At 43.5% G+C, this 24,596-nt stretch overlaps 1 protein-coding gene across 6 annotated transcripts in view; it reads left to right on the plus strand.

The window, feature by feature from the left end:
* The window catches only part of gria3b (glutamate receptor, ionotropic, AMPA 3b), a 207,017-nt gene that overhangs the window by 75,238 nt on the left and 107,183 nt on the right, over positions 1-24,596 (plus strand). The window lies entirely within an intron of this gene.

A 24,596-nucleotide genomic window follows, 5' to 3' on the forward strand; every position in this document is an offset into this window, starting at 1 on the left:
TCATAAGCAGAGAGCAGTCTGTTTTCTTTCGTTTTGAATTGTTCTGTTTACAAGTAGACATTTCAATATAGATATATTTTTCAGGTCCGTACAATTAAAACAAAACGAAATTCACTTTAAAGAAAGGCTTTGTGTGTGTAAGGTGTCTGTGAAAGTTTTAAAGCAGTCTTTTAGTGCCGCTTCAGAGCGGTCGCGTCCGTAACGGAGAACTGTCACATCTGTAACATTATTTTTTCCTCATAAATGCGAACACGAAAAATAAAATAAAATGAATATTTTATGTTCTGTGGAGATCCAACCCTTCTTCATTAGATTTGCGCAGTGTAATTCACAGAATTACAACAACAAAAAATTGTTGCCTCCTAAAAGTTAAAGATTTTTTTTTGTCACACATGACTGTCGATTTCCCTAATATTAAATATAAAACGCATGTGTAGACTGATATTTTTCTAATGTCTGGACTCCTTTCTGGGAGGAGACTATGGATAAACAGACGTTTCAATATTTTGGTATTAATGCATTTTCTGAGAATTTATATAATTATATAAGTTAACTGCAAGTCTGCAAATGTCATGTCCATAACGCTGGAATTCCCAAATTTTAAATAATTTATCCTCAACTAGTTTTGTGGTGTAGGTCTACATATTTTATAATGTTAAGTTAACTTCAAATAATACTAATAGTAATTTAAAGATGTGGTAGCATTGGATCTGGACGGTATGGATAACCGCTGGGAGTTGGAAGGGGTGTGTCGCGATTCTGCAGGTTCGTGGATCTGAGTCTCGCGATTTCGGTTTCATATCACATATCGTTACAGCCCTAGTCATTTTAGAATGTTAAGTTCTACTTCTGTATAGTTATTTTGGTGAAAGTAACTCAAAAGTAATACAGGAGTAATGTAACGCATTACAATTCTGAGACAGTAATATTGTAAGGTAATGAATTACTTTTAAATAACAGTAACAAGTAATATATAATGTATTACAGTTTGGAAGTAACTTGCACAACACTGATCGTGACAAACCAGTCCTCGGATCTGATTTGTGACATGATCTGCTTGATAGTGAGCATCTTGAATTTTAGCTTCCCTACCGAGCGATTCAACAGGCACAGATCTAAAATTGGACGCAACCCCCCATCCTTCTTTGGAACGATGAAATATCGACTATAAAACCTGACTCCAACCTGGGAGGAGGAACCCGTTCTATAGCCCCCTTTTGAAGGAGCGCTTTCACCTCTTGTTCCATTACCAGAGCCTGCTCGGGGCCCACCACTGTGGGCAGAACCCCTCTGAATTTTGGTGGACGACACCTGAATTGGATAGTATAACCCTTTTTTACTGTGTGCAGAACCCACTGAGATATTTTTGGAAGGCTTTTCCACTCTGCCAGAAATACTACTAAGGGTACCAGTCTCTCGAGACTGGCCTCTGGTGTAACTTGAGCAGCAAACACAGCGCCCTGTAACGGCGCACCGGCAGGGAACGACTGGCTTAACTGCTCTGAGACCCTCCTCAGAGGGGGCGAGCGTCCCTCGGGAAAGCGCTCGCTGGGACCGTCTGTGCCCCGGCATGAAGGCGGGGTTGGCAGAACGGGCCCCTGAGGGCACCGAAGAAGAGCGGGCACCGTGTAATGTGGTGAACACCTCTCTACCACGGCAGGGACCACCCTCAGCATCCTGACGCGTCAGGACTTCCTCTTTGCGGCAGCCTTCTTAGCCATATTAACTGTCCTCAGATCAGTTTTGCCAGAAGACTTCGGCTGAGAGTGCCGCGTCTGGTCCCACTGTTTGGAAGGGGGAGCGCGAGACGCGACAATTTGCTTCTGTTGCGCCCTATGTGAGGAGCTGACTGATGGCCTGGACTGCTCCCGCCCAGCAGTACCGGGGACATGAATTTTAAGTGGCATAAATTTCTGAAACGCTGCCGACTGTTTCTTCTCTTCCTGAAATCTGTCTATGACAGTATTTACAGAATCACCAAAAAGACCATGAGGAGAGATCGGAGCGTCCAAAAGAAAAGCTTTGTCTTTTTCTTTCATACCAGAGAGATTTAACCATAGATGCCTCTCTGCGGCCACCAGGGCTGCCATAGTACGGCCCATTAGCTTGGCCGACTCCTTGGTGGCGCGCAGAGATAAATCTGCAGCCTGACGCAGTTCGCGAACTACCTCAGCGCTGACCTCTTGAGTGTCACTCACATCCTTTAATAAGTCAGCCTGGTATGCCTGCAAGATGGACCTCGTGTGCAGGCATGCCGAGGCTTGACCTGCCACCGAATACGCCTTACCCACTAAAGCTGACGCACTTCTAAGAGGCTTAGAGGGTAAAAGTGGTGCTTTAAAAGTAGATGCAGCTTCAGCAGAAAGATGACTAGCAAGCGCCTCTTCTGCTTTGGGCATCGCCCCATAACCATGAGATTTAGCCCCCACAATGTTTGAATAAGTGGAAGTTTGAGGGCTAAAAACACGATAAGAGACCGGCTTTTTCTACGATCTCGAAACCTCTGTGTGGAGATCAGGGAAGAAGGGCAAGCACTGGCGTGGAGGTTGAGAACGGGAAGGCAAAAATCTTTCATCTAATTTAGATTTTTCTCTAGACTCCTGCCTAACAGCTGGCCACTCGATGCTTAAATTAGAAACAGCACGAGTGAGCACCTCCATAAGCTCCTCACTTTCGGGAGAGCGAGATGGCGAATCATCGACATATCCCGCATCCAGACTAACAACATCCAGATCCTCAGAACTGGATAGTTGCAGTACTGGGGCCTCAGTTCTGGGGGAAGAAACCGCAGAGCGTGCTTCCAAACCCGAGACTGAGGCACTGGATCTAACAGGTAAGGGCTGAGATAGGGCAGAGCCCGTCTCAAGCCCCGCTGTTAGATCCATCTGCGACCCCCACGAATGACGTCGCCGCTCAGCCTCGGCGAGCAGGGAGGAACACACTTCTTAAATTGTTGTTCGCTCGCCATTGTCTCTCAATATAATATATATATATATATAAATATAGTTTTTTGAAATAGTGAAACTCCTGCTTAGTGACAGACAAAAACACTTGAGACAGATCCACATATAGCGCTTACTGAAGGCAAAAAAGCTGTCGCGCTTGTGTTTTGGGGGTGCTTTATAGTTTCCTGGTCGATGACGTCACCCGCCTTTGACGTTCCGTCTCTCCATTGGACTGATTGCATACGTGCTTCATGACGCACACACGCAGAGGCGTTCCCACAGCTTGACGCAGCTCGAGTTCCCTTGAAAGGGAACTAAAATTATATAGACAAACAACACTACAAAGTTATCAAAACTTTGACTAAAATTGAAATAAAAACCGAAAACAAAAATAAAAAATAATTCAAAATTAATAAGTTTGATTGATAAATTGATAAACGAATATAATAATATCTCAATGATTCTAAGGTCACGTTTACATGACAACGATGTGCAAAACGGAACAACAACATTGCCAAAAACGATCCACGTTCACATGAATCCATGAAAACGGTTAAAAATGCTATATTCTGCTCCCAGGCCAGTAGATGGTGATGTATCTTTTTAAAGAAACACTACATTTCTCGTAAACACGTACGAACAGGTAATATACTCGTAATACCCCAGATTTTTCACAAAATCGTTTTTGTTGGTTTTTGTTGGTGTTTTGAGGTGATAATGGTATAGTTTTGAAACATGCTTTTCAGGCCCCCAAAATAAATGACCGGCCAAAACGCATAAAAAGATTTCATATGCAGTGTTGGGCAGTTTAACTACATTTCTCAGCAGCGTGGTGGTAGCGTCGCTGTTTTCTGAATCAAATAGCTTTTTTGTAGTGAAGCACTTTTTTTGATCAAGTAGTGCGGTAGCGTCCACACAAGCTACATTTTCCCAAGTATTTCTAAAACTCAAGCTCAAATCTTCTTCGTCTTCTTTAGTTGGCATCCATAGGGCCATATGATTTCATATATGAAAACACGGACGGAATCGCGGAATCCAGGCATAAACGGAATTTATCCACTGTAACACGGAATTTCACGGAATTGGATGGTCAGATCTTGGATGAAAAGTAGGTCACTAAACTTAAAATAAAATTGCGATATGGACTAGTATCTGGACTATTAAACCGCATAAAGACTATTTAAATAGGAATCATGCATTCTGCGTGTGTCTGTGAATGAATGGCGAAGACGCATGGTTTTATTTACCACACACACACACTAAGGCGCGCATGATATATGAGAACATGAACGCATGCACTTCATCTACACAGCCGCTCTGAGAGTCACTTCAGAAGCATTTTAGCTTGATTTGAGACAAAAACTATCATCATACCATAAAAACGCAGAGGGACTCAAAGGTCTACACTGCAAAATAAAAGGTTGGCTTTACCTTTGAAGAAAGTTTTGCTTAAACCGTTACATTTTAAATCATTGGGTATTACATTTTAATTAAACCATTCAAATGGAATCAAGAAAACAAAAAAGAAAAGAAAACAGAATTTGGTGAGAGAAAAAAAACGCCTCAGGTTACGTATGTAACCCTGGTTCCCTGAGAGGGAACGAGGCGCTGCGTTGAGACGCGGTGGGAACGCTCTGCGTGATTGCGTCGTGAAGCACGTGTATAATCAGTCCAATGGAAGAGCTAGACGTAATAGGCGGATGACGTCATAGACCAGGAAGCTATAAAGCACACCTGAAAACAGACCGCGTCAGCTTCTGAAAAAGCCTGAAGCAAGTCGATCAGGGCATACAGGAAGTATGGCAGGAAAACGCAGCGTCTCGTTCCCTCTCAGGGAACCAGGGTTACATACGTAACCTGAGACGTTCCCTTTCAAGGGAACTCGAGCTGCGTTGAGACGCGGTGGGAGCCCCATACCCACTACGCCATAAAGACAAATGCCCGTTCTGTGTGACGTCCTTGCGCACACTAAGAAGCAAGCAACCTAGCCCCAGGAGTGGAGAGGTGTAAGTCATAAAATCTGACAATGTATGTGGTGAGGACCAGCCTGCCGTATTACAAATGTCCTGAAGGGGAACACCCGAAATTAAAGCCTAGAGGCAGCCATACTCCTGTAGAATGGGCCTGAACAGCCATAGGTGAAGGCTGTCTGGCCGCTTCATAAGCAAGTGAGATAGCCTCAACTACCCACTTGTTCATCATCTGTTTAGATGCCGGGTGTAACAATGTTCAGGGAAGAAGGAGGCGGGAACCGGAGAACAATCAAACATACTTTATTTAAAACAAAATAAACAAACCAAAATACCGCCAGCAGCCCCTCGCGGACGACTGCTGGCTACCGAAAATAAATAGAACTGCCAGCAGCCCCTCGCGGACGACTGCTGGCTAAAGTAAAATACAAAAACCAAACACAACTAAAATACAGGCCTGTTCCTCTCTCGATCATCAACGTCGTCGCTCCCCCTTTATGCTTCCGCTCCTCCGTGAGAGATGCGAGACCAGTGTGCTTCACAGGTGCTGCTCATTAGCAATCGCACCACCGGCCTCGCGCCGTTCTCTCACGTCCCTCGGCCGTCCTGTTCGCCACACCGGGCAACCTAACTTAGGTGACCCGAAGCAGACAAATAATTGTTCTGATATACGCCACTGAGCAGCTCTGTGGACATACGCATCCAAAGCCTGGACAGGGCGTAACAGATTAAGTTTTTCCTGATCTGGGGTATTAACCTGTTAACCGTTTCCAGAGCGTCGGCGCACTGAAGCGGTTTTTTTTTAATTTAGTTCAAATTTACTATCAGATTTAATGTTATACCTTGACAAACTATACATCATTAAAAAGATATAATACTCAAGATTCAGTATTTGACCACTATTGTATTCTGAGAAACTTATAGTGACAGTTATGTCTTAATTTGTGTCAGGAGTTATGAAATGGAAAAATGAGTCGATACCTTTAATATGAATTATGAGCGTCAGCTGGTCCATTCATAAAAAAACACTCCGTGCTGTCGTCATGACAGCGATTCGCAAAACATCGTCCCTCAGGTCTTTAGCTCAAAAATGTGCAGACTTGGAGAAATATTGATATATTCTCATAGATTCACATCATATTTCTATAGACAGGAATAATATTTGTTGAATTTATACCCAAATGCGTCGATGTAATCATTATGATCGCTTCTTACTGAGATGTGCTGTGTTTTCAATTCATACCAATAGCCTGAGGGCGCTATATGCACAATAACAGTCCATATATGGATCACGAAGAAGACCCATAGTCATGTGACATTCCAGGACGTCACTGATACAGAAAGTAGCTGACAGAGATCGCTGTAACATGCAGATAAAGATGTTTTGAAGACAATAAACATGATTGCAATGATATTTGAGTTACCAGTGTTCTTCAAGCCATGCCAGGTATTTCATAATAATAGATTATATTTATAATGCAATGCTAAACGATATAGATTTCATCATCGTGCAGAACACTATAAATAATAAATTTTCTGTCGGATTTTTTTTTTATCTGAAGCCAAATTAGATCACAGAAGATTATTTAAAACACTCGACTTGCGTTATAAAGTAAGTTTGGAGCACAAACATGGTTTCAATCTCATAAATGGTCGTGTATTGATGGTGTGCTAAGCTAACATGCTAGCTAGCCCAGGTGCACCTGCCACCAGCAGTTATTGTTTTATGATTTTTTTCTAAATAGGAATGCTTACTGAAATGTTTCAGTGCATTTGATACCAGTTTCAAATATTTAGTGAGAACTTTGATAAAAGAAATTAGGGTTTGAAACCCTATGAATAGCCTGTGAATAGCCAGTCGTTAGTAGCTATAATGCAGACAAAAGAAATGCATATTTAGAGCCATAACCAGTCTGGAGAGGTGTAAATGTGTGCAAGGAGAGACTGACTCTGAATGGGGCTCGTTTGCACCACAAAATAATAGAGACAATAGACTGATTAGATGACTCAGAAGATGACTAAACATCAGTTTGCATTTTAGAGTCTAATCAAAATAAAGTAATTTGACATGATCTTGAAAAACATTTAACTAAATACAGAGTTTTAGACTTATCATTTTCAGATTTTAAATATAAAATGGTCACACATATGGCTTTAGCTGCAGTGCATTTCTAGATTGCTCCAGGGCCAACTTCAATTTTATTTTTATGAAGATGTTTCATAAAAGTAAATTTCTAATAACTTTACAAAACTTTGAAGCTATTTAAACATTTTTTTTTCATTATGACAATAATTATTTCTACATTTACAATAAACTACTAGGTGTCAGCTTTCAAATGAGATCATACTTGTGCTTTTAGTGCAAAGGGTTCATGAACTGTATCTGTTTAGGTTTGGGTATGCCATTTCTGGGGATTTTTCAAAAGTGGCCTTGAAGGTTAACAGGTTAAAGGTGGAGGACAGAAGGCCTGCTGCACAAATGACCCGCACATTTAGTAGGGACCCTAAAATATAACCCGACCTGGGGTGAAGAAATACTATCACCATAGCAGGTGCAAATCCAAGTACGTGCAGGCCTCAGCCTCATGTACCACGGAGAAGACGAAATTAAGGATCACTCCTCAGAGATAACCCCGTAAAGAAACATTCATACAGAAATCAAGTACTGTACCCACGGGGCAGAAACAAGATCCAGAAGGCGTTCTCTGCACCAGGCAGAGAACAGCATATTTAGTCTTCTCGTGGAGGAAGCTCTAGACCGGAGTATGGTCTTCACGACCTCGGTCGAGAGACCTGAATCTATGAGCTGGGCCCCCTCAGAGGCTGAGCCCACAGTATCCACAACTCCAGAGCTCCCAGGAGCAAAGATATCGGGAAAAGCGTATAGGTATTGAGGCAACCACACCTATTACATCACATCCAGTCCAAGCGGAGCTGGATGCGTGAGGAAGAACCACCAGGGCAATGCATTGTACAAGCGATGCGAAAGGTCGACTTGTAGTTTGACTGAAGTTCTCCCTAAGAAGCTCCACCACCTTGAGGTGAAGTCTCCATTCCCCGGGCCACAGCCCCTGCCTCAACAGGATATCTGCTCTGATATACGAGACCAACAGTGTGTTGTCCGGACCCTTCGCCGAGCAACCACTCATGATTGCCCCCGACTTGTGAGGGAAGCATCCGTCGATAGCATTATGCGTCGACAAGAAGCCCCCAACACTGGGCCTGGGCGAGGAACCAAGGTTCTTCCACATGACCGAGGCACGAAGGCATAGCCGCGTGACCTTGATCATGCGAAAACGGATTTCCCCTCGAAGAAAACCCCTTGGTCCGGAGCCACCACAGCAGGGGTCTCATGTACAGAAGGCCAAAAGTAACTACGTTGGACGCAACTGCCATGAGCCCCAGCCAAAGACCTTTCACCGAGCGGCCACTCATGACCGCCCCCCATCCTGTGAGGGAAGCATCCATCGATAGTGTGACGCGTCGACAAGAAGCCCCCAGCACTGGGCACAGGGCGAGGAACCAAGGTTTCTTCCACATGACCAAGGCACGAAGGCATAGCCGCGTGACCTTGATCATGCGAAAACGGATTTCCCATCGGAGAAAACCCCTTGGTCCCGAGCTACCACTGCAGGGGTCTCATGTACAGAAGGCCAAAAGTAACTACGTTGGACGCAACTACCATGAGCCCCAACAATCTCAAAGACTGATTTGCAGTGAGTGACTGACCTAGTTTTACATTCTTTACGGCTGTGAGAATCGCAGAAATACGTGAAGGAGACAGACGTGCTTGCATTGTTGTTGAATCCCATAATACACCTAGAAAAGTGATCCTCTGAGCTGGGAGGAGTACACTCTTTTTGGTGTTGAGCCGCAACCCCAACCCCCTTATGTGGGACAGAACGACATCTCGATGTTGAACTGCCAAAAGCTCGGACTGAGCTAAAATCAACCAATCGTCGATATAATTTAATACGCGAATGCCCTGGAATCTCAGAGGAGCCAGAGCTGCATCCACTTATATTGTAAAAGGTGCGGGGTGATAACCTAGGCCGAAAGGAAGAACCCGATACTGGTATGCTTCGCCCCTGAAAGCAAACCTCAGGAATCTCCTGTGATGAGGATGGATAGATAAGTAAGCGTCCTTTAAGTCCATTGTGACAAAACCAGTCCTCGGACTGAGTCTGTGACACAATCATATTTAGCGTAAGCATACTTTGAATTTAAGATACTGAAACCTGCTGTTTTAATTGACGCAGGTCTAGAGTAGGACGCAATCCCTCATCCTCTTTTGGAACAATGAAGTAATGGCAGTAAAACCCTGACTGTCTGCCGGGAGGAGGAACCCCTTCTACAGCTCCTTTTGCAGAAGTGTCAGTACTCCCTGCTCCATAACCAAAGCCTGCTCGGGGTCCACCACAGTGGGGAGGACCCCTAGAAATCTGGGCGGACAAGAACCAAATTCTGAACCCTTTTCTATAGTGTGCAGGACCCACCGAGAAATATGTGGCAGTAGTTTCCACGCTGCCAGAAATTCTACTAGGGGAACCAGTCTCTCAAGACTGGCCTCTGGATTTGGTTGAACAGTCACTACGGTGCCCTGAAACGGCGAACCGGCAGGGAACAACCGAACTGGCAGCGTTGCGGCCCCCCTCAGAGAGTCGCACCCCAGAGGGCGCCGAGGAGAAACGATTTCTCAAAACCGTCCCTGCCCCGGAGGAGCCCTCAGAAGCCTGATAGCCTCATTTTTACGACGGGACTTCCTGTCTAAGCTTTATTAGAGATGACGACAGTCCTCAGATCTTGCCTACCTCTAAATAACTTAGTTCGTACGACCCTCCTCGGAGGATCGTATGGGGACGCTGACACCTCGGTGCCCTGAACAGCAAACCAGCAGGGAACAACCGAACTGCCAGCGCTGCGACCCTCCTCAGAGAGTCGCACCCCAGAGGGCGCCGAGGAGAAACGATTTCTCAAAAACCATCCCTTCCCGGAGGGGACCACCCTTTAGAAGCCTGATAGCCTTGGCGTCAGGGCTTCCTATTTGTCCAAGCTTTTTTTAGAGATAAAATAGTCCCCAGATCTTGCATATCTCTAACTGGCTAGACTGCTACCGCCACCCAAGTCCCCCTCGATTTTGGAGGACCCAAATGGCGATGCTAGTTTTGCACTCTGTGCTGCGAGGAGCTTAGTAGACCGAGACTGTTCCGCACAGCAGTCTCAGGAACATTAGATTGGTGAGGATGAAACCTCTGGAACGCCGCTGAATGGTTTATTTCTTAGTTTTTTGAAAGCGGAGCGTCCAGAAGAACGGACATAATTTTATCTTATTTTTCTTTATTTTTAAATCAGAAAAACTTAATATATCTATATTAAGTATATATTAACTATAAATATATCACTCTGTGGCCACCAGCAGGAAAACAACCGAAATGGCCGTGCTGCGACCCTCCTCAGAGAGTCGCCCCCCAGAAGAAGCAGAGGAGAAACGATTTCCGAAACCGTCCCTCCCCAGTATAGTTTATCTGTTTTTGCACGACGCAATTCTCGAATAGCGTCAGTGCTGACAACCTCACATTCATCCATGTCTTTATAATTCACCCACCAGCGCTGCCTAATAAAATTTTCTTTCTTTATTTAAGATGGCTGGTGGGTAACGTCGGGGTTAAAAATGATGACGCTGACTCGGGAGAGAGAAAGCTAGCAAGCGTCTCTTTAACCCGAGGCACTGTCATACCATAATACTTAATACCCATAGCATTACTATAGTTAGACGTTTGGGCATTAAACACATAAAATAGAAACCGGCTTATTCCACGATCTCGACACCTCAGTGTGGTGTGGAGATAGGGAAAAATCGGCAGTCCCCGACGAGGAGGCTGAGATACAGAGTTTTTCTGTTTTTAGATATATTTCATCTAATAAACTCTCTTTTTCACTCTCATAATGTTCAGCTGGCCAAAAATATTTAAACCAGCAACAGCACTAGATAAACCTCCTTTTAAGCTCCTCTTTATTCAACAGATTTATGAGCTGACTTATTTATTCATTTATTGAAAACTCAAACATCTCTCTTTTTCTTAATATCTTTATTTGTTTTGTTCTCTCTTTTTTTTTTTAAACAAAACACTAACGATACCAATTCCTCGGAACTGGAATCGCCAGCACTGGATCTGGCAGGTGAAAGCTGAGATAGGGCGGGGCCCGTCCCAACCCCCGCTGTCAGATCCGTTTGCGAACCCCAAAATGCGAGTCGCCGCCGTGCATCGGCAACAGCGGGACCCACGTGGGGAGCGCGAACCGAACCGTCCTCCTCGAAGAACGCCCGGTGGGAGCGGAACGTCCTCACGGACAGCTTCTCGCAATGCTCACAGTCAGCCAGCCCACTCGAGAACTGACTGTGGCATGCTCCACCCCCAAATAGTACCAGAAAGTTGATGTGTGTGTCCCCACCCGTGATAAAACGTGGGCAGGGAACAACACAAACCTGCTTGCTCTCTTTTGCCATAATATATATATATATATATATATATATATATATATATATATATTGCAACTTGACAGACAACAATAAATATGACAAGGACAGAATTCACAGATCGCTTGCTGAAGGCAACAGAAGCTGTCGCGGTCTGTTTTCTGGTGTGCTTTATAGCTTCCTGGTCTATGACGTCACCCGCCTATGACGTCTAGCTCTTGGACTGATTATACACGTGCTTCACGACGCAATCACGCAGAGCGTTCCCACCGCGTCTCAACGCAGCTCGAGTTCCCTTGAAAGGGAAACACATTTCATAGTGCCCTAAAAATGTTTATGAATTATTGTTAAATGTAAAAGTTTCATGATTTCAATTAATTAGATATGCTTTGTGATTACTAAAATTTAATGTAACCATTAAAATGGGAGTCAGAAATTTTATGGGTTTATATAGTAATGATTTTATAGTAATGAATGAGTTTTTTGTTGCCAAATTGGTTTGGAACAGTTGTTGTATAAACAATTGAACTGACAAATTATGCCTGCCTATCTGTTTGACTGACAGTTTTATTGATTGCTGAGATAGCTTTAACTTGGAATGAAGTTGGTTCAATATACAAATGAAAATTTAAAAAATAGCTTAGATGTAGTAAACTACTTTTTCCATATTACTGTAGCTTTGAAGCTACCACCCTGGGAAATGAAGTAAGCTGTGTAGTGAAGCTACATTTAGTGTAAAGTAACTGATAGCTTAGCTCACTACATTTTACAGCTTGCCCAACACTGATCATATGTTAGTTGAAAACAGTGTTGTGTAAACAGCTCCTTTAATAACACTGGTTGCACTTACAAAATATGCTAAATTTCTTTCAATTGACATCAGTAAATTCCTCTTCCTGACATTCTGTCCTGTGGCCAATTCAATTCAAATTCAGTTCCATTTCAAAAACGGTGAATCTCTCCTAGAAACAGAAAAGAAAAGCAGCCCAGGGTGCAACTCTGACTGTTTGAAAGCACTTTTTCTTTCATTTGACATTTGTGACTGGCAATTTTGGAAAAGAAGTGACATTGCATGGAAGAGACCCACCAGCCATCTATTTAGGTACAGAACAGCACTTATCCCAGCAGGACCTTGTCTATCTTGACCTCGCCAACTGCATGCACTGCTAAAACTGAAATCTAAGAAAGTAAAAAAATCTTATTTCTAGAAAATGTCGGGGGGGTTTGCAATGAAAGATAAAAAAAGTCTTATAAAATACATTGCACACTAGACTATAAATATTAATTTAAATATTAACTTCTTTAGTCTTATCAAGTGAATTTTAGCTCGAAATAAGGGTAGATTTTTACCAGAAACATGTGACAGCTATAAAGTGCAAGTTATTGTGCATGTTCAATTAGATTGTTGTAATAAGAATAGTAATTTTAAGAATAATATCGCTCCTAAAAATTATAATTTTAAGAATCTTAATTAAGAAAGGTCAAATATGATTTTTTATAATTTAAATAAGCTGAATTTAAGGTTACATATTCTAGTTAATGCAATCTGGATTAAAGATTAAATATTCTAGTTTTAATGCAATTTTAATGCATTTTAACTAGATATTTATGCTAGTTTCAAGAATTCTTATCAAGTGAGTTCCCTTTTAAAAGGGAACTCACTGTGTGCCGATGACGCTATGGGCAACGCTCTTAGCATGAACCGTTGTCTGAAAAGCTATCCAATCACAGCAATCAAAATTGACCAGCGACAGCCTATGATGTCACTACTAGTGTGACCTGGAAGTATTAGGGGCGTCTAGAGAACATGTCATCCACTTATCGTCTTCAGGGACTGTTTTGTTTGATTTGCAATCACCTGAAAAAGATAAGAAACAACTATGGCAAGTGATAAGCATTTCGAGAAGTGTGTGGATCCGTGTCTCAGGTATCTGACACTTGTGCATTTACTGTTTGGGTGAAGAGCACGCACGATCATCTGGGCCCAGTGGTTCAGGTCCTCTGAGACTCAAATCATGGGGTTCCCACATGGAGCTCGCTGAGTTTAAGAGAGGTGTTTCTCTCTCACGCCTGTCTGAAGCTCAAGAGGGTGAGAAGAAGAGGTACAACCTGAACCCTCACAACCTGCCTGCCCCGTGTATGATGAGCTGTTGTGTTATGGAGCGCGCTTCAGCGAGGCTTCAGCTGCCTTGGGAGCGCGTGAAGGAAGGAACCATTCACGGCAGGCTGGATGAACGGTTTCTTTCTGGCCATAATTCCCCAGCTCCTGTGAGCCTTCCATTTCTTCCTGATCTGCATACTGAGATCAGGAAGGCATGGAAGAACCCATATTCTGCACGCATCCATCGTCAGAAGTGGGAAAACTACGCTAATGTCGTGGGTATGCGTGAACATGGGTATGTGTCGATGTGTCGATACCCAGTCAACGAGACGTACATGAACTATCTCGTCGCTGGAGAGCCGTTGGCACTGAAAGCTCCGGCCCAGGGCATACAGGCGGCGGCTGCTTTACACACGATGTCTGTGTTACAGGCATACCAAGCCGACCTGCTGAAGGATTTGGATCAGGGTCAGTGTCTCTCCCTGACGCCGTGGACGAGCTCTGCCGCACCACGGATCTGGCTCTTCGGGCCACCAGACAAACCGCTGCCTCGATTGGAAGTTCAATGGCGGCAATGGTGGCCACAGAGAGACATCTGTGGCTGAACCAGGCTGACATCGGGGAGAAAGAAAAGGGTTCAGAGAGGCGAAGGCGCGCTCGGCTGCATTTAAATCATTTATTCCACTGCGTTCCGAATCCACGCCCAGACAACCAGGGGGTCCTGGCTAGGGTTGGGTATCGGTTGGGTTTTATCCGATAGCAGTACCTACTTTGTATTTTTTTAAACAGTTCCAGTGCTTAAACGGTTCTTGAACGGTTAAGGGTAGAATAAATAGCAGCATAGGTAGCAGGTTATTCCTAAGCCTCCCATGCGGGTATATTCTGGGCGTTGCCAGACCTGTCTCTCTCTGGGAGGAGAGAGTTAGAAGCAGTGATGCTGAGGTTAGGGTTATAGCTGAGGCCTCCATTTCCCTTGGGCTTAATGGTTTTTTGCTACCCACAGCTTTAGTTTATTCGCCCTGTACCACTGGGGCTCACTTTAGTGCTCCCTCCCATTTAGGACGGGTCTGAGTACACTCCCTTAGAGCGCCCAGCCTCCACAATGTTTCAAAGCACTGTGTAGATCCAGGATCAAGTAGAGTTACTCCCCTCATTTGCAAGGGTTTAATAAGCGCTATGCTGAGTTCTACTCTCCAGGATGCCGGTCTCTATGACCCGGTTTCACTTTGGTTTTTGTGAGAGACTCTGTTTAGGAAACAGACAGGTTGTTGGCAAGACTAGGTCAGTAGATTGGATCAGGTCAGCCTCCCTGGTGGCATGTGGAGTTGACTTTATGTCCCCCTCAGAAAGTGACTGGACGGGACTCCTTTCGGACCCCCTGGCCATATTCCCTTAAAGGAACCCCTTCCATGGAAGCTGTTGGTTCCAAGCCTTTGAGCGGCCTAGGTAGGCTTTTCCTTGTTAGGAGGCCTCTTTCAGGCTTATAGCTTGGGCAGTGACCAAAGGGACAGCTGACAGCCTGTATTTTACCTGAAGGGGGAGTGTTTCTTGGCATTTCATGGTGAAACTGCCAGTTCTGATGTTTCTGTCACGAGCCATAATTGGCATGCACTCCAGTCAAGATGGTGGGATTGTACAGTACATCGTTCCCCATAGCATCATCGACACAGTGCGAGTTCCCTTTCGAAAGGGAACATCTAGGTTATGACTGTAACCTCTGACACTGCGTTGTTAGTCATGCCTCAGGGATGCCTGCTGAACAGTCCCTTCAGACGATAAGTGGACGACATGTTCTCTAGGCCTTTTATACTTTCGGGTCGCACTAGTAGTGATGTCATAGGCTGTCGCCGGTCAATTTCGATAGCCGTGATTGGATAGTTTTTCAGAAATTGGTTCACCTGGAGGGCATTCCCCATAGCGCCATCGACACAGTGTCTCGTTCCTGTTCTCAGCTAACAGAGGTAACAGTCGTAACCTAGATGTTTTGCTTACCCCATTGGCAGTTTTTTTTTTTTTTTGCTTGATTGATTTTAGTACACTTTACCTAGAATTAACTGCATCCTGTTTGTTTCAAGAAGGGCATTTTTTTGCAGTCTGTTACTCTCTGAATTGAGGGAGAGACACCCTGATCAGTGCTTGCGTATCATACAGTCAAATCAATGATATGCAGGCTAATCAGGGCTACAAAAATAACATCAATAATTTCAACCAAGAACATGGACACATAAAATGATATGCAGTCTTATGTTCTTACAGGGTCAACAGCAAGGGGAAAAAATGCTGAATAGCAGAAGGGACTTCTTTCAAAAGCATAAAAAAAAACATACCGACCCAAAACTGTAGTATGATTCTGTATATAATATTTAAAACATGTTTGATGCGTCTTTTGCATTTTGGGTCTGCAATAAAATGGGTATTTGTGCCTCTGGTTATACTAAATGTGAAAGATCTGCATATCCGCATTCGGGTTATATATAACATCCGTCATGATTTCATGTGATTGTTTTTTCACTTTTAATGAATTTACACTACCCCTCACATAAACAACTCCCGTAATGTCTGTGTTATGAGGCTGTGTGGTGTTTGCTAGCGATACAGCTGGCATGAGAACATCTTCAGTGTAATGACTGCAATCCATTACTAAATGTGTGTGTGTGATGTGGAAGAAAACACTAATCTGCATAATGCGCACATACACAACCACTGTGCACTGCCTCAACTGTCAATACAAGGCTTGTTCAATGAAAAAACTAATTTATCATTTTTCCCTTTGGAGCAGCTATGAAGAAATACAATTTCACTGGGCTGTGCTAAACTGTGCCCACACTGATTAACTGTTAAACAAATGACTGATACACGCACAACCAAATGTGAAACGTCTTGATAAACAGATCATTCACTCCACATTATCCAGTGAGCTGGGATCGGGATCTGTGTTTTTTTTTGTAAGGGAATAAATTAGAAGCTTTACATACAAAATATTCTAGAACCCATATCTGCGCAGAAATGAATGGATGTAGAACAGAGTGTTTAGCTTTGTTTTAAAGGAATAGTTCAAACAAAAATGTAAATTCATTCTTCTATGAAACATAAAAAGAGACATTGTGGATAATGTCTCTCCCTCCTATATAGTTACGATGGAGCTTTCAAACTTCAAAAGGAATGCAAAAACAAAACAAAAAAAATGTAATAATAGTCAGAATGACTAGTGCGGGCCATGTTATCACTCCATTAAGCTGCAAACTAGAACATAACAACTTGAAGGCTGCATCTGAAATCGCATACTATCTTGAGAAGGTACTTATTTTAAATAAATACTTTGTGAGCAGTAAAAAAGTGTGTTATGTAGTATGAATGTGTGCGGCATGAATGTAATTTGGACGTACTACATTCGCAATGTTGTCATTATCATCTGACCTACCAGCATTAGTTGCATCGTTTCACTGTCATTCATAAATCCTCTCCCGAAGCCTCATTGGATAATAAAGTGTCCATTATATGAACACTTCAGAATCTCACCAGAAGTAGTAGGTAATCCCGGTACTTTTGGCCAAACTCTTTTATGAGTACTCTGAATTCTGACATCCTTCCACCATGTCGTTCCATAACACAAAAGGTTACTTTTTGAAGAACATCAGAAAAATAAAAATCCATAAGACCTTCACATACGATAGCTTAGTTTGAGGAAAATACTGAAACAACGACTGAATCCGTAATTGCATACTTTCCTATAGTAGCCGAAAAGCAGTATTTGCAGTATTTTTCGGGTTTGCTGCTGTTGTTTTTTTTTTTTTTTTTTTTTAACTATACCTTTAACGCTACAATTTAAATGTAAATGCTGGTCAGCCAGAGATAAATTGCATTTAAATGGCCAGCGTTTTCCTTAGAAGTCTTGTGCGATGAACCATTACCAGGCCCAAGACAACAACACTCAATATTGCATGGCAGGACTTGTAAGTGAAGATGGTTTGTGATGTGTGTCAGACTAAATCCAGCAATATCTTTCCTTTATTGACTAAAAGCTTTTCATTAGGGTAAATAAAACAGAGAAGCCAAGTCCTCTCACCATGAGAGCTTTTTCCACCCACTGCAGCATACAATTAAAATCCATATTTCACAGTTGGGGAAGAAAAAACATCACAAATGTTGAACAACAAATCATTATTTTGTATATAAAAAAGATGTACAGAGGGGAAATACATCAAACAAATGATATTTCTTTGTTTTTGTCTCACTGGTGGGATTCTTGAATTCCCTTTTATTCTTACCAGGGGTAAGATAGTCCCGTACTCTAATGACACAAGCAATATAACAGCGTATTATTTGTTTCATATGCTCATAATAATTAGAGACAGCTTTTGTCCCCAAATTGGCATGTCCTTCAAATGACCCAACCACCCACAAATCAATACATGTCCAATTCCTGAGTCTGTGTAATCAATGACCTGACTGTGGCAGAGCTTTATTTATTCACAAGAAAAACAACAACAATGGCAGAGCTGAGCTGCATTGCATATATAAGAGCTTTGGGGGTCGGGTTTGTCAGTGGTCCGTTTCAGGACACAGTTTGCCACATATTTTTCAAGCATATTATTGCGTCTCGTGATTGTCTGCACTCCCCCGATACCAGATGTCCTGTGATGGCAGGAATATCCTTTATTGTCTTACACTAAAGTGGCAAACCTACTCAATATATTTATTAAATAAATATAGTCATTTTGGTAACACTTTAATTCGATGGTCCAGTTTAGACATTCTACTGACTATAAGTTACTTTGCAACTACATGTCAATTTACTCTATTATCTTGAAAATTACTATATCGTATTGCATCTCCAGTATTAGCAGACTGTTGTCAGGCTTCTGTCAGTTTAGTCGAGTTAAAGGCCCGTTCACACCAAGAACGATAACTATAAAGATAACGGTAAGACTTACCTTACTAATAAGGTTTATTAGTTAGCATTAGTTAACTTAACTACATGAATTAGTATGAACTAATAATGAACTGCACTTACAGTATACCGCATTTATTCATCAATGTTAATTTCAACATTTACTTATACATTATTAAAATCTTGTTAACATTAGTTAATGCACTGTGAACTAACATGAACAAACAATTAATTGATTGGAATGAATTTTTATCGACTAACTTGACAAAGATTAACAAATAAGGTACCAGTATTGCTCATGGTTAGTTCATGTTAGTTACTACATTAGCTAATGTTAACTAATGAACCTTATTGGAAAGTGTTACCAAGATAACTATATTAGCGTCCACACCACGATATCGTTCTGTTTATTCGCTGCCTCTTTAAATGCTCAAGCTCGTGACAGCCAATCAGAATCCATCCTGCTGTAATGAGCTCGAGCATTTAAAGAGGCAGAGAATAAACAGAACAATACCGTGGTGTGGACGCTAATACAGTTATCTTGGTAACACTTTACAGTAAGGTTCATTAATTAACATTAGTTAATGTATTAACATTTTTATCATTCATCAGCTGGATAAAATCATTCTGAAAGTGATTCCAACAATATCATTTCTTTGTGCCGTTATTGTTATAGCTGTTGTGTGAACTCTGCTATTCTTTAATATTGAGAATGTTTTTTAGAACTATATGTTTATAGTTATCGTCACTGGTGTGAACGGGCCTTTATTCTTAGCCTGGTGGCCGAGCCCTCACACTCATATACGTCCTGTCTTTGTGTGAGTGTGCGGCTTCCAGCGTGCGTGGATTGTAGGACCTCTTGTCCACATGAAATGTCGTATATGCGGAGCATTGTGTGTAGATCCCGCCACTCATGTCTAGTTCGGTTTGTTGCCAGGGTTCCGACATTCATGCTCCATGTTTGGTCTTTCATTGTGAACGCATGGGCCACGTTTTTGTTCTCTCACCGTGCGCTCGTGTCTCGCGTGCTTCATCCAGCATTCATGTGTTGTCCTGTTCTGTGTAGCACGCGGTTCGTGTTTTTCAACAGCCGTGTGTTTTTATGTTGTGGTGTTTTGACTGGACGCATGGTCTGTGGGAGCTCTCATTGGCGGTGTGTTCTCAAGTTGTGTTTTGATTTGTTTTAAGCACGTTGTCTGTGGAGGTTCCCATTGTCCTCGTGTTCTTTGTGATCGGTGGATTTTTCGTTTTTGTTTCTATGAGCCATGTGTTCTCCATGTTTGTTTTCTCAACAAAGACATGTTGAGATCACATGACCAGGTGAATATAACTAACTTTTTCTCAGTAACCCACCTACATTAGGGCACATTTGCTCACAGAATAAATATTTACATAAGGCTGAGTACGGTGCTGGGAAAATGGTCTCAGGTTACTACTGTAACCATGGTTCCCTAAGAAGGGGAATGAGACACTGCGTTATGGAGTTGACTATATAGGAACTCTTGACGTGAGCCAGTGTGTGAAGCACGTGTTTTACACGGAAATCTTGATTGGCTACCACCACCAGGTGACGTCACAGGTGTGCCAGCAGGATATTAAAGGGTGCCTGAAGAGAATATCATCAACTTTGTATTGTCTGAATGAAGGAAGACATACAGGCATGCTGGCAAGTATGGCAATGCGACGCAGGGTCTCGTTCCCCTTCTCAGGGAACCATGGCAACAGTTATAACCTGAGATGTTCCCTTCCAAAGTGGATCTAAACATTGCATAACGGAGTTGATGCTAAAGGTACGTTGAAAGATACAGTACAACTTACAGAAATGTACGGTATCATGTGTCATGTAACATTCAGTGTTTCAACTGTGGAAAGATGTCAATAAAACAGCTTATGAACAATGTCACATAATGTTACATTTGCCTCAGGAAAGTTATCCAATTATCACAGTGTGTTAGTTTGCTATATAAAAACACTAGAAAGGAGCTTATTTACTGTTAATTATATGTGCATGTTATTGTTATAAAATTCTCCTAGACTTGGATTGAAGATCCAAATGCAGCTTTATTGGGACAATCTAGAATTGTAATTCATATACCGAGCAAAGGTTCAAACACATGGCCAAACAAGGGCAGAAAACACAAGCAAAAACGGTAATCCAGAATACAGGTGGAGAATAAAAAAAATAAAAAAAACAAGACACAGGAAATAAAAAACCCTCAGAAATGCAGTGTAACAACATCCAAGTTGCCTTTCAAGGGAACTCGAGCTGCGTTTGAGACGCGATGGGAACGCTCTGCGTGATTACGTCGTGAAGCACGTGTAAAATCAGTCCAATGGAAGCCCACTACGACATAGGTGACGTCATAGACCAGGAAACTATATAGCAGCCCTGAAATCAGACCGCGACAGCTTCTGTACCTTCAGCAAGCGCTCTCTGTATATCTGTCCTTGTCTATTTATTGTTGTCTGTCAAGCCCAATCTATCATTATTATGGCGAGCAAGCAAGATTATAGACGGTGTGTTGTTCCCTGCCCTCGTTATATTACGGGTGGGGACACACATCAGCTTTGTGTTGCTTGTTTGGGAGTGGAGCATGCCCAGTCAGTCCTCGAGGGGGCTGATTGTGTGCATTGTATGAGTCTATCTATGAAGAGGCTCCGCTCTCGCCGATCGTTCGGCGAGACACGGCGGCGACACGCATTTTGGGGTTCGCAAACGGATCTGACAGCGTGGATTGGGACGGGCTCCGCCCTATCTTAGCTTTCACCTGCAGATCCAGTGTGAGGAATTGGTTTCCAGTTTTCCAGTTACGAGGAATTGGTATCGTTAGTGTTTTGTTAAGAAAAAGTGAACAAAACAAATAAAAGTATTAAGAAAAAGGCAGATGTTTGATTTTTCAATAAATGGGCAGCTCATAACTCTGTTGAGTAAAGATGAGCTTTTTAAAGGAGGTTTTTCTAATGCTGTTGCTAGTTAAATATTTACTGGACAGCTGAACATTATGAGAGTGAAAATAAAAAGAGTTTATTAGATGAAATGTATCTAAAAAAACAGGAAAACTCTGTATCTCAGCCTCCTCGTTGGGGACTACTGGTTTTTCCCTATCTCCACACTGAGGTGTCGAGATCGTGGAATAAACCGGTTTCTATTTTATGTGTTTAATACCCAAACGTCTTAACTAGAGTAATGTTATGGGTATTAAGTATCATGGTATGACAGTGCTTTGGATTATAGAGACGCTTGCGAGCTTTCTCTATCCCGAGTCGGCGTCATAATTTTTAACCCCGACGTTACCCACCAGCCATCTTTAATAATAAATAAATTTTATGAGGCAGTACTGGTGGGTAAAGTATTTAAGGACATAGATGAATGTGAGGATGTCAGCATCGACTCTATTCGAGAATATATTCGAGAATATATATATGTTTATATGTATACGTTTTTCTGATATAAAGAAAAAGAAAGATAAAAATGTCTGTTCTTTTGGACGCTCCGCTTTCAAGAAAACTAAACCTTTCAGCGGCGTTCCAGAGGTTTCATCCTCACCAATCTATGTTCCTTAAACTGGCATAGAGTGCAAAGAAGAAGACCTGATGCTGAGGCTATCAGGCTTCTAAGGGTGGTCCCATCCGGGGTAGGGACGGTTTTGAGAAATCGTTTCTCCTCGGCGCCCTCTGGGGTGCGACTCTCTGAGGAGGGTCGCAGCGCTGCCAGTTCAGTTGTTCCCTGCCGGTTCGCCGTTCAGGGCACCGAGGTGTCAGCGTCCCCATACGATCCTCCGAGGAGGGTCGTAGAGCAGTCAGTTCGGTCTCCCTGCCGGTTCGCCGTTTCAGGGTGCCGAGGTGCCTGCTTTTTCCTACGATCCTCCGAGGAGGGTCGTAGGAACTAAGCTGTTAGAGGTAGGCAAGATCTAAATAAAAAGAGGACTGTCGTCATCTCTAATAAAGCTTAGACAAGAAGTCCTGTCGAAAAAATAAAAGGAGGGACAGTTTTGAGAAATCGTTTCTCCTCGGCTCCCACTGGGGTGCGACTCTCTGAGGAGGGTTGCAGCGCTGCCAGTTCGGGCGCCGAGGTGTCAGCGTCCCCGTGGAATCCTCAGAGGAGGGTTGTAGAATGGTCGGTTTGGTTGTTCCCTGCCGGTTCGCCGCTTCAGGGCACCGAAATGATTGTTCAAGCAAATCCAGAGGCCAGTCTCGAGAGACTGGTTCCCCTTATCTGAATTTCTGGCAGCGTGGAAACTTCTGCCAAATATTTCTCTATGGGTCCTGCACATAATAGAAAAGGGTTACAGCGGTTCTCGTCCGCCCAGATTTCAGGGGGTCCTCCCTACGGTAGTGGACTCACAGCAGGCTCTGGTTATGGAGCAGGAAGTGCTTACACTCAAACAGATTGTATCACAGATTCAGTCTGAGGACTGGTTTGTCACAATAGACTTGAAGGACGCGTACTTCCAAGTATCTATTAATCACAGGAAGTTCCTGATGTTCACTTTAAAAATGGGGCGAAGCATACCAGTATCGGGTTCTTCCATTTGGCCTAGGTTTATCACCCCGCACCTTTACAAAATGCGTGGATGCAGCTCTGGCTCCTTTGAGATTCCAGGGCATTCGCGTATTGTATTATATCGACGATTGGTTGATCCTAGCTCAATTTGAGCATATGGCAGTTCGGCATCGAGATGTCGTTCTGTCTCATTTAAAGATGTTGGGGTTGCCACTCAACGCCAGAAGAGTGTGATCCTCCCAGCTCAGAGGACCACTTTTCTAGGTGTAATATGGGTTTATCTAGGCCAGTCACTCACTGTGAAACAGTTTCAGACTGTGGGTCTCATGTCAGCTGCGTTCAACGTAATTACTTTTGGCCTTCTGTACATGAGACCCCTGCAGTGGTGGCTCAGGACCAAGGGGTGTCTCCGAGGGGAAATCCGGTTTCACATGATCAAGGTCACGCGGATATGCCTACGTGCCTCGGTCATGTGGAAGAACCTTGGTTCCTCGCCCAGGCCCAGTGTTGGGGGTTTCTTGTCGACGCATTATGCTATCGACGGATGCTTCCCTCACAAGTCGGAAGTGATCATGAGTGGTCGCTCGGCGGAGGGTCCGGACAACACACTGACGATCTCGTAAATCAGAGCAGATATCCTGTTGAGGCAGGGGCTGAGGCCCGGGGAATGGAGACTTCACCCCGTGGTGGTGGAGTTCCTATGGGAAATCTTTGGTCAAGCTCAGGTCGATCTTTTCGCTATGGTTTTCCCTCACATATCCAGCTCCTCTCGGACTGGACGCTATGGTGCAGGTGTGGCCGAGGCTGCACCTGTACACATTCCCCCCGTTATCAATGCTCCCGGGAGTTCTGCTGGGGTGCGACTCTCTGAGGAGGGTCGCAGCGCTGCCACTTCGGTTGTTCCCTGCCGGTTCGCCGCTTCAGGGCGCCGAGGTGTCAGCGTCCCCGTGCAATCCTCTGAGGAGGGTTGTAGAACGGTCAGTTCGGTTGTTCCCTGCCGGTTCGCCGCTTCAGGACGCCGAAATGATTGTTCAATCAAATCCAGAGGCCAGTCTCGAGAGACTGGTTCCCTGATCGGAATTTCTGGCAGCGTGGAAACTTCTGCCAAATATTTCTCTATGGGTCCTGCACATAATAGAAAAGGGTTAAACGGAGATGTGGAAACGGTGGGCTTGGCCTCTGAGGGGGCCCAGCTCATAGAATCCAGTCTCTCGACTGAGGTCGTTGAGACCGTCCTTCAATCCAGAGCTCCTTCCACGAGAAAACTATGTACATTGAAATGGAAACTGTTCTCTACATGGCGTGGAGAACGTTTTTTAAATCTTGTTAACTGCCCGGTTGGGACAGTTCTCGATTTCCTCAAGACCGTTTCTCCGCTGGATTATCTCCCTCTACCTTAAAGGTGTTCGTAGCGGCTATATCTGCTTATCAGCCCTCTCGGGGCTTCTTCTCTTGGGAGAGATCCTCTTATTAGTTGGTTTCTCCGTGGTACATTGAGGCTCAGGTCTGCACTGCAATCTAGAGCACCGGCTTGGGATTTGGCCATTGTACTTGAGGGTCTGGCCTTGGCTCCCTTCGAGCCCATCGAGGAGGTTTCAGAAAAATTCCTCACTCTAAAGATAATATTTCTCCTTGCTATTTCGTCTATCAAGAGAATTCGTGATTTGCATGCTCTGTCGGTTGCTCCTTCATGTCTGGAATTTGCAC

This window comes from Siphateles boraxobius, unplaced genomic scaffold, assembly GCF_051911475.1.
Source record: "Siphateles boraxobius isolate OS27281-9 unplaced genomic scaffold, OSU_SipBor_1 2, whole genome shotgun sequence".
NCBI lineage: Eukaryota > Metazoa > Chordata > Actinopteri > Cypriniformes > Leuciscidae > Siphateles > Siphateles boraxobius.